The sequence below is a fragment of the Coturnix japonica genome, unplaced genomic scaffold (assembly GCF_054131305.1).
Source record: "Coturnix japonica strain WE unplaced genomic scaffold, WE-NBRP24 Scf047, whole genome shotgun sequence".
Taxonomy (NCBI): Eukaryota; Metazoa; Chordata; class Aves; order Galliformes; family Phasianidae; genus Coturnix; species Coturnix japonica.
The window spans coordinates 1,329,378-1,343,234 of NW_028188950.1; positions in this window are offsets into that span (position 1 = coordinate 1,329,378).

A 13,857-nucleotide genomic window follows, 5' to 3' on the forward strand; every position below is an offset into this window, starting at 1 on the left:
GAGCCCCCATCCAGACCCTTCTTGAGTTACATTCACATCTAGTTTGGCTGAAAAGGTTGGACTATAAATACTCAGTGCTTGGGCCTGTTTAACAGATATTTTTTCCTGATTATGCTGTCCATCGATCTTTTTAAACTGAACTCCTGCTCTAATCTGGTCTTTAAACATTTGTTGTCTCAAGACCCTAATGGGTCCAGACTGGATTACCTTAGGGGCTGGACGCCTAAGTCATGGCAGCAGATGGTTCTCTGCCTTTCTCAGACCTTTCCACCACCATTCAGAGCCTGCATCTGGCCGTAGGCACTCTTGTCTCCCCATCAATTGGGCAGCCTGTTGTATTACAGCACCTGAGGGCCACTGGGGGGTTCAGTATGGATAACATAGACCCATACTGATGTAAAGGTGATGGCTGTAGGATGAGATCCCTCGTTCCTGATGAAAAATTTATTGACTGGGCTCTCAAAATCATCTTCATAGATTGCCTCTTTCATGCCTAATTCTCTAATATAATTTTGTTAGTCCTCCATAGAGGACCACAGGCTGATATTTAATGGTATGTCATTCTTATTTGGCCATGTTATATGACACACAGCCATAAATCATTCACTGATCAAATGGCTATCCTCATTATGTTGGACAGAGCATACAGTCTTTGCCTGAGGGCAGGGTGAGTAGTAATGGATGTCAGTTTTGAAATTTCCAGTCCATTCACCACAGCGCTTTCTGCCTCCATGTCCCATAACCAGAGCAGCTATGCTGGCATGCTCTCTTGGTTTCTGTCTAAACCACTGTACTATATCCATCAGTTCAGCTGCTGTATTATGGGCAGCAGGGTTTGGGGGGTTGGATACTGGTCAGGGCACTCCCACCAGCCTATCCTGCATTTTTTTTAATTTTTTTTTTCATTTTTGGGTTACAATCAGTCAGATCTCAAATAGATCTAGTCCAAATGGAACCTCAAAATCTGACCTTTTAGTGCCTTCATTTACAGAGTCCATTTTATACAGATTCCCTTGTACAGGGTCCCCATGGTCTTCCAGAGAGATGTTCCTGATCTTCCATAGGAGAATGATTGAATTAGGTTTTTTCCCCATCAAAACTGCCACCTGTCTTTCCAGTTTTTCAACACTATCATTCAATAGCTGATTTGCATCAGCCTGAGCCTCTTCAGTTATGTTCAGACAGTTCAAGGCCATTAAAAGTGGCCATGCCACCATGAACACAGCTAACTGTCATTCTCAAGTTGTAAGTATGTCTTTGCTAAGACCATGGAAATACTCAGTCAGGTGGGCCAGGGACTCATGGACCCTCCCTCCGTCCCACACAGGGCCCCATTTTTCAGTGACAGAAGCAGTGCTGCATTTTGAGGATCCTAGGAATCCCAGGACATGCCCTGACAAAAGGTCATTCAAAGGGGTAGTCTTTCCCCATCCAAACAACTCCATGATATTCACAGAATCACAGAATTGTAGGGGTTGGAAGGGACCTCCAGAGACCACTGAGTCCAGTCCCCCTGCCAAAGCAGGTTCCCTACACCACGTTGCACAGCTCAGCATCCAGGCAGGTCTTGAATATCTCCAGAGAAGGAGATTCCACAACCACCCTAGGCAGCCTGTTCCAGTGCTCTGTCACTCTCACCGTAAAGAAGTTATTGCACACATTAGTGCAGAACTTCCTATGGTGCAGTTTCTGTCTGTTTCCCCTTGTCCCGTCTCCACACACTGCTGAAAAGAGTCTGGCCTCAACACTTTGCCCCCCACACCTCAAATATTTATAGAACCTGGATCCTGTCCCCTCTCAGCCTTCTTTTCTCAAGGCTAAACAGACCCAGTTCCCTCAGTCTCTCCTCATTGGGGAGATGCTCCAGGCCCTTCACCATCTTAGTGGCCCTCTGCTGGACTCTTTCTAAGAGATCCCTGTCTTTTTTTTACTGGGGAGCCCAGAACTGGACACAATATTCCAGATGAGGCCTCACCAGGGCAGAGTAGAGGGGGAGGATCACCTCCTTCGACCTGCTGGACACGCTCTTTTTAATGCACCCCAGGATGCCATTGGCTTTTTTGGCTACAAGGGCACACTGCTGGCTCATGGTTAATCTGTCGTCCACCAGGACGCCCAGGTCCCTCTCAGCAGAGCTCCTCCCCAGCAGCTCTTCCCCCAGCCTGTACCGGTGCATGCAATTATTTCTCCCTAGGTGCAAGACTCTACACTTGCTTTTGTTAAACCTCATCCGGTTTCTTACTGCCCAGCTCTCCAGCCTGTCCAGGTCTCGCTGAATGGCAGCACAGCCTTCAGGTGTGTCAGCCAATCCTCCCAACTTCGTGTCATCAGCAAACTTGCTGAGGGTGGTCATTGATGAAGATGTTGAACAAGACCGGACTGAGCACAGACCCCTGGGGGATGCCGCTCGTTACAGGCCCTCAGCCAGACACTGCACCGCCAACGACAACACTCTGCACTCTGCCAGTCAGCCAATTCTCGACCCACTTCACTGTCCAATCACCTATCCCATACTTCCTCAGCTTTGTTATAAGGATGTCATGGGAGACTGTATCAGTTATAGAGGTTATAGAGTTCAATTCCTGTAGTCAATTTGGCGGCCCAGGTGGGACCAGCTCTGTTCGCTGCAGGACCAGCTGAGAGGGAGACACTTTTGGCGCACCCTGAGATTTCTCTGAAGGACTCCCTTCCTCACCTGATCACTGCAGGGACAGACAAGGACCACCCATAGGTGGACCAGGTATGTGTATGGTAAGTGGAGCCCATATGTCTTGAGGAGACATCCTACACAGTTTACAGCCATACGTGCTGCTCCCAGGGAGGTGAGCTCATGGCTTTGGTTGCCAGCTGGGGTAGGAAGACTCCTTGGGTGAGTTCCTATGAAAGGGAACTGTATGTCATATGAATGGAAACAAGAACAAGTACTCTCTCCCAGGTGGGTGACAATAGGAGGGACCTAGGTTGGTCTCTCCTACGGGTATGGGATATAGTGGATAGCCTGTCAAATGGTAGCCTGGGTTCTCCAAGTTGTAATCACGGGGGTTATAGGTTGTATGTTCAATATTATCATCTGCTTTAAGTGTTTGGTACCGTGTGTCAAGCCGACTCTGGGAAAAACATTAACGTTTGCAACTGGTCGACCAGAGTATGAGTGTTATTAAGATTCCAGCTAGAAAACGTTGTCAGCATTGTGTAGTATGAATAAACCATGGTTTTTGATCTAAATGTCAGAGTGAGTGTGGTGTGAGTGAGACACAGAACAGCTGCAGGGTGAGTGCCGAGTCCCGATCCATGTTTCCTTCCTCCTGTGAGGGAAATGGCCAGACACGGACAAAGTGAAAGACTGTGTTGTGTGTCCACTCATAAGTACTTTCTGCTTGTATGTAAGAAGACAGGAGTTTGTACTCTGTAGATTAGTAAGATTGTCCTGAGGAGAGGTGTACATTCCACCCGACCAATGAGTGTCAACCCATTTATGTAATACTATGTACTGCTTGCGAGGAAGTGTGTGAGGGAGGTGGTTCAATCAGTGCTGGTTCTGTGGCACAGTGTTTATAACTGAAGAATACAGACTGTATTAAGGGAGTTTATGTGAACTGAAGAACTGTACGTTTTGACAAACTGTTTTGATGGTATAAGAAAGTGTAATTGTTAATGATATATGAAAGTGTAGTTGAGGGAATGTGGAAGTGTATCTGAGCATAGAAATAGAGGAAGCATTTACAGAGGAAAAAGGATTAAAGTGAGTTTACCTGCATTGACATGAGAGCAACACCCTGAACCTCTGCCCTGTGAGCTGAGCAGAGCAGAGCAGAGACACAGTCCTCATGTATCAGGTAGTGTTATTCTGCTTACCAAATGAATGAGTTCACTACAGAAGAGGCAAATCTTCCCCTCTGCTCCATCTGTGGCATACTCTGGAGTTCAAGGCATTGCAAAGCTATGGCACATCTACTTTCTTTCAATGATGACACCTTAGTGTGCTCTGGGCTCTCATTTCAATTGCATCTAAAGAAGTCTAGGGTCATGCCAGCTGACAGGAAGCTGGCAAATGTTGTCTCATTGTAAGGAAGAGCAAGAAAGATGACATGGGCAATTATGGACCTGTCAGTCCAGAGCCTGGTAAAATTATGGAGAAAATGATGGTGGGAGTTATGGAAAAACAGCTGAAGGACAATTCTGTCATTGGTCGCAGCCAACACAAGTTTGTGAGGCAAAGGTCCTGTTTAATTTAAGCTCATTTTGTGACACAGTTATCCGTTTAGTTGACCAAGGGAAGCCAGTTGATGTAATCCTTGAGGATTTCAGTGGAGATTTTGATACTGTTTCTCACAACAACCTTCTGGACAGAATGTTCTGCATATGGCTAGACAGAAACACAATGTGGTGGGTGAGCAGTTGGCCAGTAGGTCAGTCCCAAAGGATTATAGTCAGTTTTTTCCATCAGGCTGGTAGATGGTCACTGTCGGGGTCCCCAGGGTTCCATTTTGGGGCCACTTTCCTTTCATGTTTATGCAGATGACTTGAATGCAGGACTAGAAGACGTTCTGAGCAAGTTTGCTGATGAGACCAGATGAGGAGGTGCTGTTGCCTCGACTGAGGGTGGAGAGGACTTGCAGAGAGATGTGGACAAGTCAGAGAAGTGGGTACCAGTTGGTACTAAGCACCAAGTGCATAACGTATAACAAGAACAAGTGCCTGATTGTGCACCGCAGAACATAAAGGACTTCAAACTCTGGGAGAATGTGCAAACGAGGGCACTGGAACTGAGAGATCTGAAGTTCAGAGTTTCACAGGGATTGACTGCTTGTTCAGACTGGGCCCTTCTCACATCCCTTCTCACATCCTGCAATGAAACATAGGTCTCATATGGGACATGAACCTCACAGCGTCCTTGCACCACATGTAGAGCCTGGGATCTTCTGTCCCCATGTCTTTCATTTAACATCATACGGACCTACAACCCATTGCCCCAGGAAATGCCAGGAGCCAACATGAGAGACAGGATCTCTCTACCACTGGTCTTGCAATCAGGGCTTGACCTGTCTGCTTCGTAAGGCAAAGGAGAGGTTTCTTAGCATGCCAGTGCCTTTGCCTGCCTGTAGTCATGGCTTCCAGTTATCTTCTCTAACAAGTCCCTTGGGAAGCTTACTTGGTAATGGCCCTCAGTGGGCCCATTAATACTCCAAGAAACTTCACTGTTACTTCCGACTTTGTCTTGTTGAGCACTTTGTGCAAACTTCTCTCTGCACTAGAGGCTGATGAACTCAGCATCAAATGCACCCTGGGACCATTATAACCTAAAGAATCTCCTGTGCCTTATGCCATCTTGTTATCTTCTTCAGGTTATCAGAACTTGTTCAGCAAAAAGGAGGGATATCTGGAGAGAGCTTAAAGAATCCAGTATAAATTTATTGTCTATTTATTTATAGTTGGGTTTAAAGAAGACATTAAAGCAGCACTGTGCAACTGATACCAATCCAGGATGTCCCAATGAGTTCTGTACTGTTACTGTGTTGACAAAGGTCCTTCTCAACCTCCCCACCCAATTTCTGCTCACAATGGACCTATGGGACTTGCATCACTTTTCTTCACATCACTCTTCTCCTCTGCATTCATCCGCTCAGTGTTAAAACTGCTTTGCACCAACTCCCACTGGCTTTCCTCAGAGAACCAGCTACACATGGAAAAGGAAAGATTTCTCTTTTTTATCTGGCCAGCAAATGGAAAGAAAGGTGATGCAATTGAATGAACAGTAAAACACAGTGATCAACTGCATGCCATGTTCAAGCTGCATCTATTGAAGTTTGTCTTTCATATGGAATATTTTTAAAAGAAATGATTTATTCTGAGGTAGGATAGGATAGATTGAATCACAGTGAAGTAGTTGACAACAGAGGCCATCAGACTCTGAGAGATGGAGCAAATTCCAGTAATCTTCCTGGGATAGATCAGCCAGGTAGTTGAGAGGTATCAACTTAAAACTGATCAGGACTTGTGAGTATTTCACACATTGAGATGGGTTAACACATTCTCATTGATTTATATCTTTGTCTCCAACTCTGTTTTTCACTTTTACTGACATTAATGAACATCTTTCAGACTTCGTGCCTTAATAAAAAAGAGACAGTGATTGAGAAAAAGAAAAAGTATAAGAAGAAAAAGAAAAAGAATAGATAGGAAGGGATAGATCAAATCACAGTGAAGGAGTTGACAACACATTCCATCAGACTTTGGGGAGATGGAACAAATTCCAGTAATCCCCCTGAAAGTCAGAAATCAGACAGATAATTGGGAGGTATCTGACTGAACAAAGAGCAAGGGATGGAGAAATCTGGAGGGCAGTGGGAGTAGTGTGTGCCCAAATGGCCTGCTGAAAACATGCCCTTAACCATGGCCATTTCTTTAGGAGAGCTGAAAAAACTTGGAGGATGAGGCACATCAAATAGGCAGCAGGGAAGAGTAGTGCTGGGCACCAGGCTACAGTCACAGGGCATTGGCACTGGCACCGCTGTCTGTGTCTCTGAACCTGAGGGCATTTGTGTCCAGCGAACACAGTTCTGGAAAACATTGTAGTTTCAGTAAAAGAAAAAAAAAGACATCAAATCACCTCAAAGATTCATATTTACAACTTAAAATGGAACAAGACTCATGAGAATTTTTCATGTTGAGAAGGGTTAACACATTTTCATTGATTTCCATCTTTGTCTTCAATTATTTGTTTCAGTTTTATTGACATTTATGATCAACTATTAAGCTTACAGCCTCAAAATAAATGAATAAATTAAAAGAGATACATTTGCATCTTGCACATGGCCTGATGCCCCTTTCACCTTCACAGTTCCCACAAGTCCTTCCATGCCGGAGAGTATGAGATCCAGCAGAGCACCTCTCCTCTTTGGTTCCTCCACTGCTTGGTCAAGAAGCTGCCATCTGTGCTCTCCATGGATCTGCTGGATGCCACATGCCCTGCTGTGCTGTCCCTGCCACAGATAATGGAGTGACAAAGGCCACCAAATGGGACAAGGGACAGACAACATCAGATTCCCATCTGTCTGCAGAGGGCACCTTCCATTTACTCTCCCTGATCAGGAAGACAGGAAAAGACACTGATGGTCTCCTCTGTTTGCCATTTCCATTAGCTCTGACCTGTCTGCTCTTCCATCCCCAGGCAGAGCTCAGTGCACTCTCACAGAGGGCAGTCGCCCTTCTTTGTCTCCTCGCCCATCCATCCTAAAGACTCGGTATCCCCCTTGTGCTACAGTGCAGTTGTGGAAACCATTAAACTGTGTCCCCATGGTCCAAACAGGAGCTCAGGCCTGCAGCTCTACCAAGATTTCTAGCTTCTTGTGTGTTGGTGTTTGCATTAGTGCAAAAGCACAGAAGTAAATATCCTAATTGAAAAGCATCACTGGACATTGCCTGACTGGATAGCTCATCTATAGAATCAGTGTGCAGAAGGTGGCACACAAACATTAGACCGATCGTGGGTCTTGGAGGTGACGTAGCAGCACGGACACACCATGGGCATGGCTTTCCTGAAGGCCCTGTGCTGCTCTTGTAGCTGTGAGTGAATTCACCGGACAGCCGGTGCTATCCCCTCTCTGGCCCTCAGCTGATGCCCAGGAAGGAGGTGTCTATCTCAGGGATTTCCCACACGGTTTACCAGCACTTGCAAACATCAGGAGCAGCCCAGGCACCTTGGGCATCACCCAGTGTCTGTGTGTGAGCTGCTGCCTCCCAGCTGAAGGACCGAGGACTCAGAGCAGGAGCTCACATGCAGGCAACTCCTTGTGCACTTCTGAACTGAACCAGAGAAATCCCAGCTCCTGTGGTTCTGTGGGGAGCCGAATCCCATTTCAGCTCCAGGATTTCTGCCAAGGGATGAGACTCCTGCGCTGCCTCAGCTGGATCACTGCCCTGCACAGGGAAAGTCCAAACCTCGCCTTCCTTTTCTGGTTGCCCTTATTGTTTCATCAAACGATCTCTGGGAGCACTCCCCATATGTCTCCAATCAGTCACTGACCACTGGACATGTGGTGGTTAATTGAGTGGATTTCAAAGCACAGTCATGATGCTGTTGTCTTTCAGGAGCTGTTGGCCATGAGGACCCAGGGACATGTCAGGGGAAATGAGTGGGAAGGATAAAAATGACATAATCTGCTGCTTGCTTGTCCAGGTTCCTGGGACACAGGGAGCTCATAAAAGTGGGCAGAGCTGCAGAGAGACAGCTGTGCCCAGGAGCAGATCTCGTGCACAGCACAGCCTGCAGGTGACAGAAGGAGAGGAGAGAAATTGGAGAGAGCTTGCAGGATGTGTGTGGTGTGAGCGGGCTGTGAACTCACTGCAGGAGCATTGCTCACAGACCATGACAGGGTAAGTCTCACAGCTGACCATGAGCTGCTTTTAATTAAGGGGTAACTATAACTGGGACATCCCATAGGAGATCTGACTGCAGGCACTGCATGTTTCTTTACTGTGGAAAAAGCTTTCTGCTCCAGCTGATACGGGTGCCCAGGGCTGTCCTGCAGAGCAGGGTCCCTGCTGTGCCCCAGGGGCTGTGTGCTGGGTATGGGACTCTGCCGCCTGCCAGGCTCAGCACTCAGCCTGCCCGGGGAGCTGCCCAGGGCGCTGCGGGGAGACGTGTGGGGTAAGGAGCCTCCGGCAGGGTTTGTGCTGCCACAGCTGCTGCCTGGGGCAGGGGATCACAGCTCCACTGCACAACTGAATGTTTCTGAGGGCACTTTGCAAGAGGAGAGCCAAGGCAGGGGGTTTCCATTTCCTGTTCTGAGGCAAAGAGGTTTGGAGTCAGAAATCTAAAAGGGGCAATAAGAGTTCTGAGAATTTTTCATCAATCAATTGCTTGTTTTGTGAACACTCACACATGATGTGCTTTCAGTCTCCCCTTTCTCGAAGGATGGAATTATCTTCATTTTCTGTAGGCATGAATAATTCACTTATCCTACAAACAGGCAACATTTTCTAACTGAAACTGAATGCCACAGAAGCTCGGGTAGGGGGCTCTAAGAGCACTTGGGGTAAAGATATGAGACATGAAACAGATGAAAATATCCAGGGAGAAGGGATAAGAAAATAAGAGGAAGGTTAGAGCTCCATATGCTGCTTCTGCTTAAGGAATGCTGATCTACATGAAATTAAATGCAAGTAATGGTGCTAAATGTACACTGTTGTAGGAGAATTAAAACATTTCATAGTATAGCAGGAGTAGTGCCTCTGAGAATGGTCTGGACTTGTCATTATCTTCTGCACTCTGAGCAGGACTCCAAGCCCAACAACAGCAGATGCCCAACAGCAGCTCCATCAGTGAGTTCCTCCTGCTGCCGTTGGCAGACACGCGGCAGCTGCAGCTCCTGCACTTCTGGCTCTTCCTGGGCATCTACCTGGCTGCCCTCCTGGGCAACGGCCTCATCAGCACAGCCGTAGCCTGCGACCGCCGCCTGCACACCCCCATGTACTTCTTCCTCCTCAACCTGGCCCTCCTCGACCTGGGCAGCATCTCCACCACTCTCCCCAAAGCCATGCCCAACGCCCTCTCGGACACCAGGGCCATCTCCTACACAGGATGTGCTGCACAGCTCTTTTTCTTTACCTTCTTCCTCTCAGCAGAGTATTCCCTTCTCACCATCATGTCCTATGACCGCTATGTTGCCATCTGCAAGCCCCTGCACTACGGGACCTTGATGGACAGCAGAGCTTGTGCCACCATGGCAGCAGCTGCCTGGGGCACTGGGGTTCTCAATTCCCTGCTGCACACTGCCAGTACGTTTTCACTGCCTCTCTGCCAAGGCAATGTTGTCAACCAGTTTTTCTGTGAAATTCCCCAGATCCTCAAGCTCTCCTGCTCAGAATCAAATCTCAGGGAAGTTGTGTTTCTCATTTTTACTATCAGTTTAGACGTAGGCTGCTATGTTTTCATAGTTGTGTCCTATGTGCAGATCTTCGTGGCTGTGCTGAGGATGCCCTCTGAGCAGGGACGGCGCAAAGCCTTCTCCACGTGCCTCCCTCACCTGGCCGTGGTCTCCCTGTTTCTCAGCAGTGGTGCTTTTGCCTACCTGAAGCCCCCCTCCATTCCCTCCCCACTCCTGGATCTGACAGTGGCACTTCTGTACTCAGTGGTTCCTCCAACACTGAACCCTATTATCTACAGCATGAGGAACTGGGAGATCAAGCACGCTCTCAGGAAGGTGTTGCAATACTCACTATTCCCGCTTCAATAAAGTGCACATCTTCATCGCATGATTCCCAGTGATGGTTCTTCATCTTTTATGCATCTTTGATTGATTGATTATGTGAGATATAGCAACGTGCAAAAAAATGTTATTGAACTTATAAATAAAAATTTGTTTCACTTCTTTCACACCTACTATCCATTTTCTCACTCCAAGAGCTCATGTAAACATGGAACCAGATTCCCCGAATAGGTTAAGAGATAAATAAATAGCATTCAAAATACGCTGTTCCTTAGCTCTTATCTTATCCAACTTTGTCTGGATTTGGGGAAGGTACAGCCACAGATAGAAGCACAACTAGTTCTTTTCATTCCTCCTCTCTTTACACTGATACAGTGCACAGAGGATTCGAGTCCTCTCATTTCTACAGGCCTGAAGGTCTTGTGTGTCTCACAGCAGTCCCGTCGTCTCTACAGCAGCACTCAGTGGTTTGCTTAATTTTCTTATCTCAATACTTGGAACAGCTACAGGACCTGTAGCATAAGTGACCGCAGAGCTCCTTATGAGGGGTGGAGTGACAGTGGGATCTGTCCAGAGCTTGGAGCAACTGCAGGATGTGTAGCAAAAACTTGGAGCTATTGCAGGGACTGTGCCAGGAGTTGCAGAGGCTGCAGCAATGTCAGCAGATCCAGCTCTCTTCCCCTTGAAGATGCTGAATAGTGTTGAACACAGCTCAGTAGGTGTGGGCCAGGCCCTGGCACACTGCAGTCATTTGGGCCTTTTTAGGATTACCAGTGCCACAGCAGACCTGTCTCCAATATTCTACCAGTTTCTCAGGATCCTGCAGTTGCTTGGAGATGAAGTTCCAAAGCCCTGGGGGTGCCCACCACTCCAGGCAGCTGCCCAGACTGTCCCACACCCCCTGCCATGCAGAGCCTTCTCACCTTGGGGCAGATCTCTCACTGATATTCCTGAATAATTGTTTAACCTCAATCCTAGAATCATAGAATCACCAAGGCTGGAAAAGGCCTGAAAGATCATCCAATCCAACCGTTCACCTATTACCAATAGCTCCCACTTGACCATGTCCCTCAACACAATATCCAGTCTCTCCTTGAATACCCCTGGTCTCCCAGAGACGACAGTGTAAAATGTGTAATTCCTAATCATACCAACAATATTACTTCCAAAACCCAAAGATGTCCAAAGAGCTGAATGTGCACAAAACTTCACTTTGCCAATTTTATCGTGGTACAAACCAAGGTCAAACAGCATAGCAAAATAAATACCCTAATCCAGCATCCAGAGTTGACAAATGATGCAGCAGGGAAAACAAGCAGCAAGCAAGGAGCTGTGAAATGCAGCTTCATGAGAAGACTCAGCAAGCTTCACAAATAGGGAAACTATCAGCACCATGGCCTGCACATCTCCAACTCCCACAAAGCCCTGTCCACTCTGGACAGATGTGCTGTTACCACAACCCTTGGAGCCTCACATCAGGCACCAAAATGACTGTGGTTGTTGAACCCAACATGTGGCTCAGCAGCTCACAGTGCTTTGTGCACTGCCCCATTCCCAGTGGGATGGGGATGAGAACTGGGAAAAAGAGTACAACTTCTGGGTTGTAACAAAACAGTTTACTAAGAGAGATAAAAGGAGAGGAGTAATAGTAATCACTATATATCCGTTGATATAGAATCGTATGTAACAACTGATGCACAAGCACTTGCTCAGCACCACCAGACTGATGCTCAGCTGGGCCCTGAGCAGTGAAGAGACTGAGATGAACTCCCACCCCTTTCAATACAATTTCTGCTTGCTGTCAGCTGATAGAGAACGTCCCTTTGGCCACTATCAGTCAGCTGTCCTCACTCTGTTCCCTCCCAGCTCCATGTGCCCTCCACTGACCATGGCCTTGGCTCTGTACAACACTGCTTAGCAGCAGCTGTAAACATCAGAGTGTTATCAATGGTTTTCTCCTAGAACCAAAACACTGCACCACAGCAGACAGTCTGAAGAAAACAATTCCATCCCAGCTGTAACTCAGATTCCTGCCTGTCCCCTCTTCTTGTTCTTCCTGATCAGGAAGCAAGGAACAGAATCTGCCGCTCTCCTCTCTGAGCCCTTTCCATCAGTTCTCAGCTGGCTCCTCTGCCATCCCCAGGCAGAGCTCAGTGCCCTCTCATGGATGGCAGCAGCCTTTTCTCTTCTTCCTTGCCCATCCGTCATGCAGAATCTGTACCCCATTTGCTACAGTACAGAGCTGAGAATCAACCCACCGTGTCTCTGTGAACCAAACAAGACCCTAGGCCTGCAAAGGCACAGAGATTTGGAGTTCGCTGAGTGAATGTTTGTGGTCCTCTCATTAGTGTAAGGATTCTTCAGAAAGCATCCCCTTCCAGAAGCATGCTTTGATTTAGCCTGTCTGGGTCTTGCATCTACACTGTGGTACTGATGTTCAGGGCCTTGCTCAGAATCAGCAGCCTGCATGAAAGGAAAAGCTCTGTGGTTTTCTCTTGATTTGTCCCGTTTATTGTCCATGCTACCCGCACTGGTCTACAGGCACTTTAGGGCAGCAGTAGGTTGGGGTTACCCCCAGAGGGTACACAGTAAGATTTAGGACGGGGTATTGGCAACAAGACTTTCTCTGAGGAATCCTCACACAATCCTATAGAACAACTCAGAGGCTTTCCATTCAATCTCCAACAGCAACAATATCCCTCAGCCCTTCTCTGTCACATCCAATTCCCCACCCTTCCCCATTTGGACCTGGTTTAAAGCCCTATAATCAATCAGTGCAGGAGCATTTCAGATGGGGTCATGGAGGAGGCAGACTGCCATTCTTGGGGTGGCCATTTTCCCAGGAGGGCATGGTGGGAGGGCTTTGTCCCATCTGGTTCCACCAACACTTGCATCCACCCAGCAGAAGGCTGTGCCCTCTGTGTTCCACTTGAACTCTGCATGGAGCTTACAGTTGGCAGTGACATGGCTGAGAAGCTCTGGGCATGGATTAAGGGACAGGGAATTAATGTGCCTTCCTAACTTCCTCCCTGCATGCCTTAGCAACTTCCTTGTAATCTCCCCAAGTACCCAGCCCCTTCTTCCAGAGGACGGAGATTCTCTTTTTCTTCCTGAGTCTCAATAGTTTTTCCCAGTTCATCTGCACTGGTCTTCTTCCCCTATGGCTCACCTTATGGCATTCAGGGACAGCCTGATCTCGTGCCTTTAAGATTTCCATCTTGAGGAGTGTCCAGGCTTCCTGGACCCCTTTACCCATAAGGAGCGACTCCCAAGGGACCTGTGCTACAAGTGTCCTGAACAGGTCAAAGTCCGCCCTCTAGAAGTTCAGGATAGTAGTTTTGCTAGTCACCCTTCTGACATCTCCAAGAATAGAGAATTCTACCATTTCATGGCCACTCTGCCCAAGACAGTCCCCAACCTTCTCAACTCCTACCAGTCCTTCACTGTTAGTGAAGAGCAGGTCTAGCAAGGAACCACCCCTGGTAGGACTTCATACCAGCTGTGTAAGGAAGCTGTCTTGCATGCAATCTATAAACCTCTTGGACTGATTCCTCTGCTATTTATTATATTCCCAGCATATATCAGAGAAGTTGTAGTCTCCCAAGAAAATGAGTGCTGGCAATCTTGCGACTTCAGTAAGCTGCTC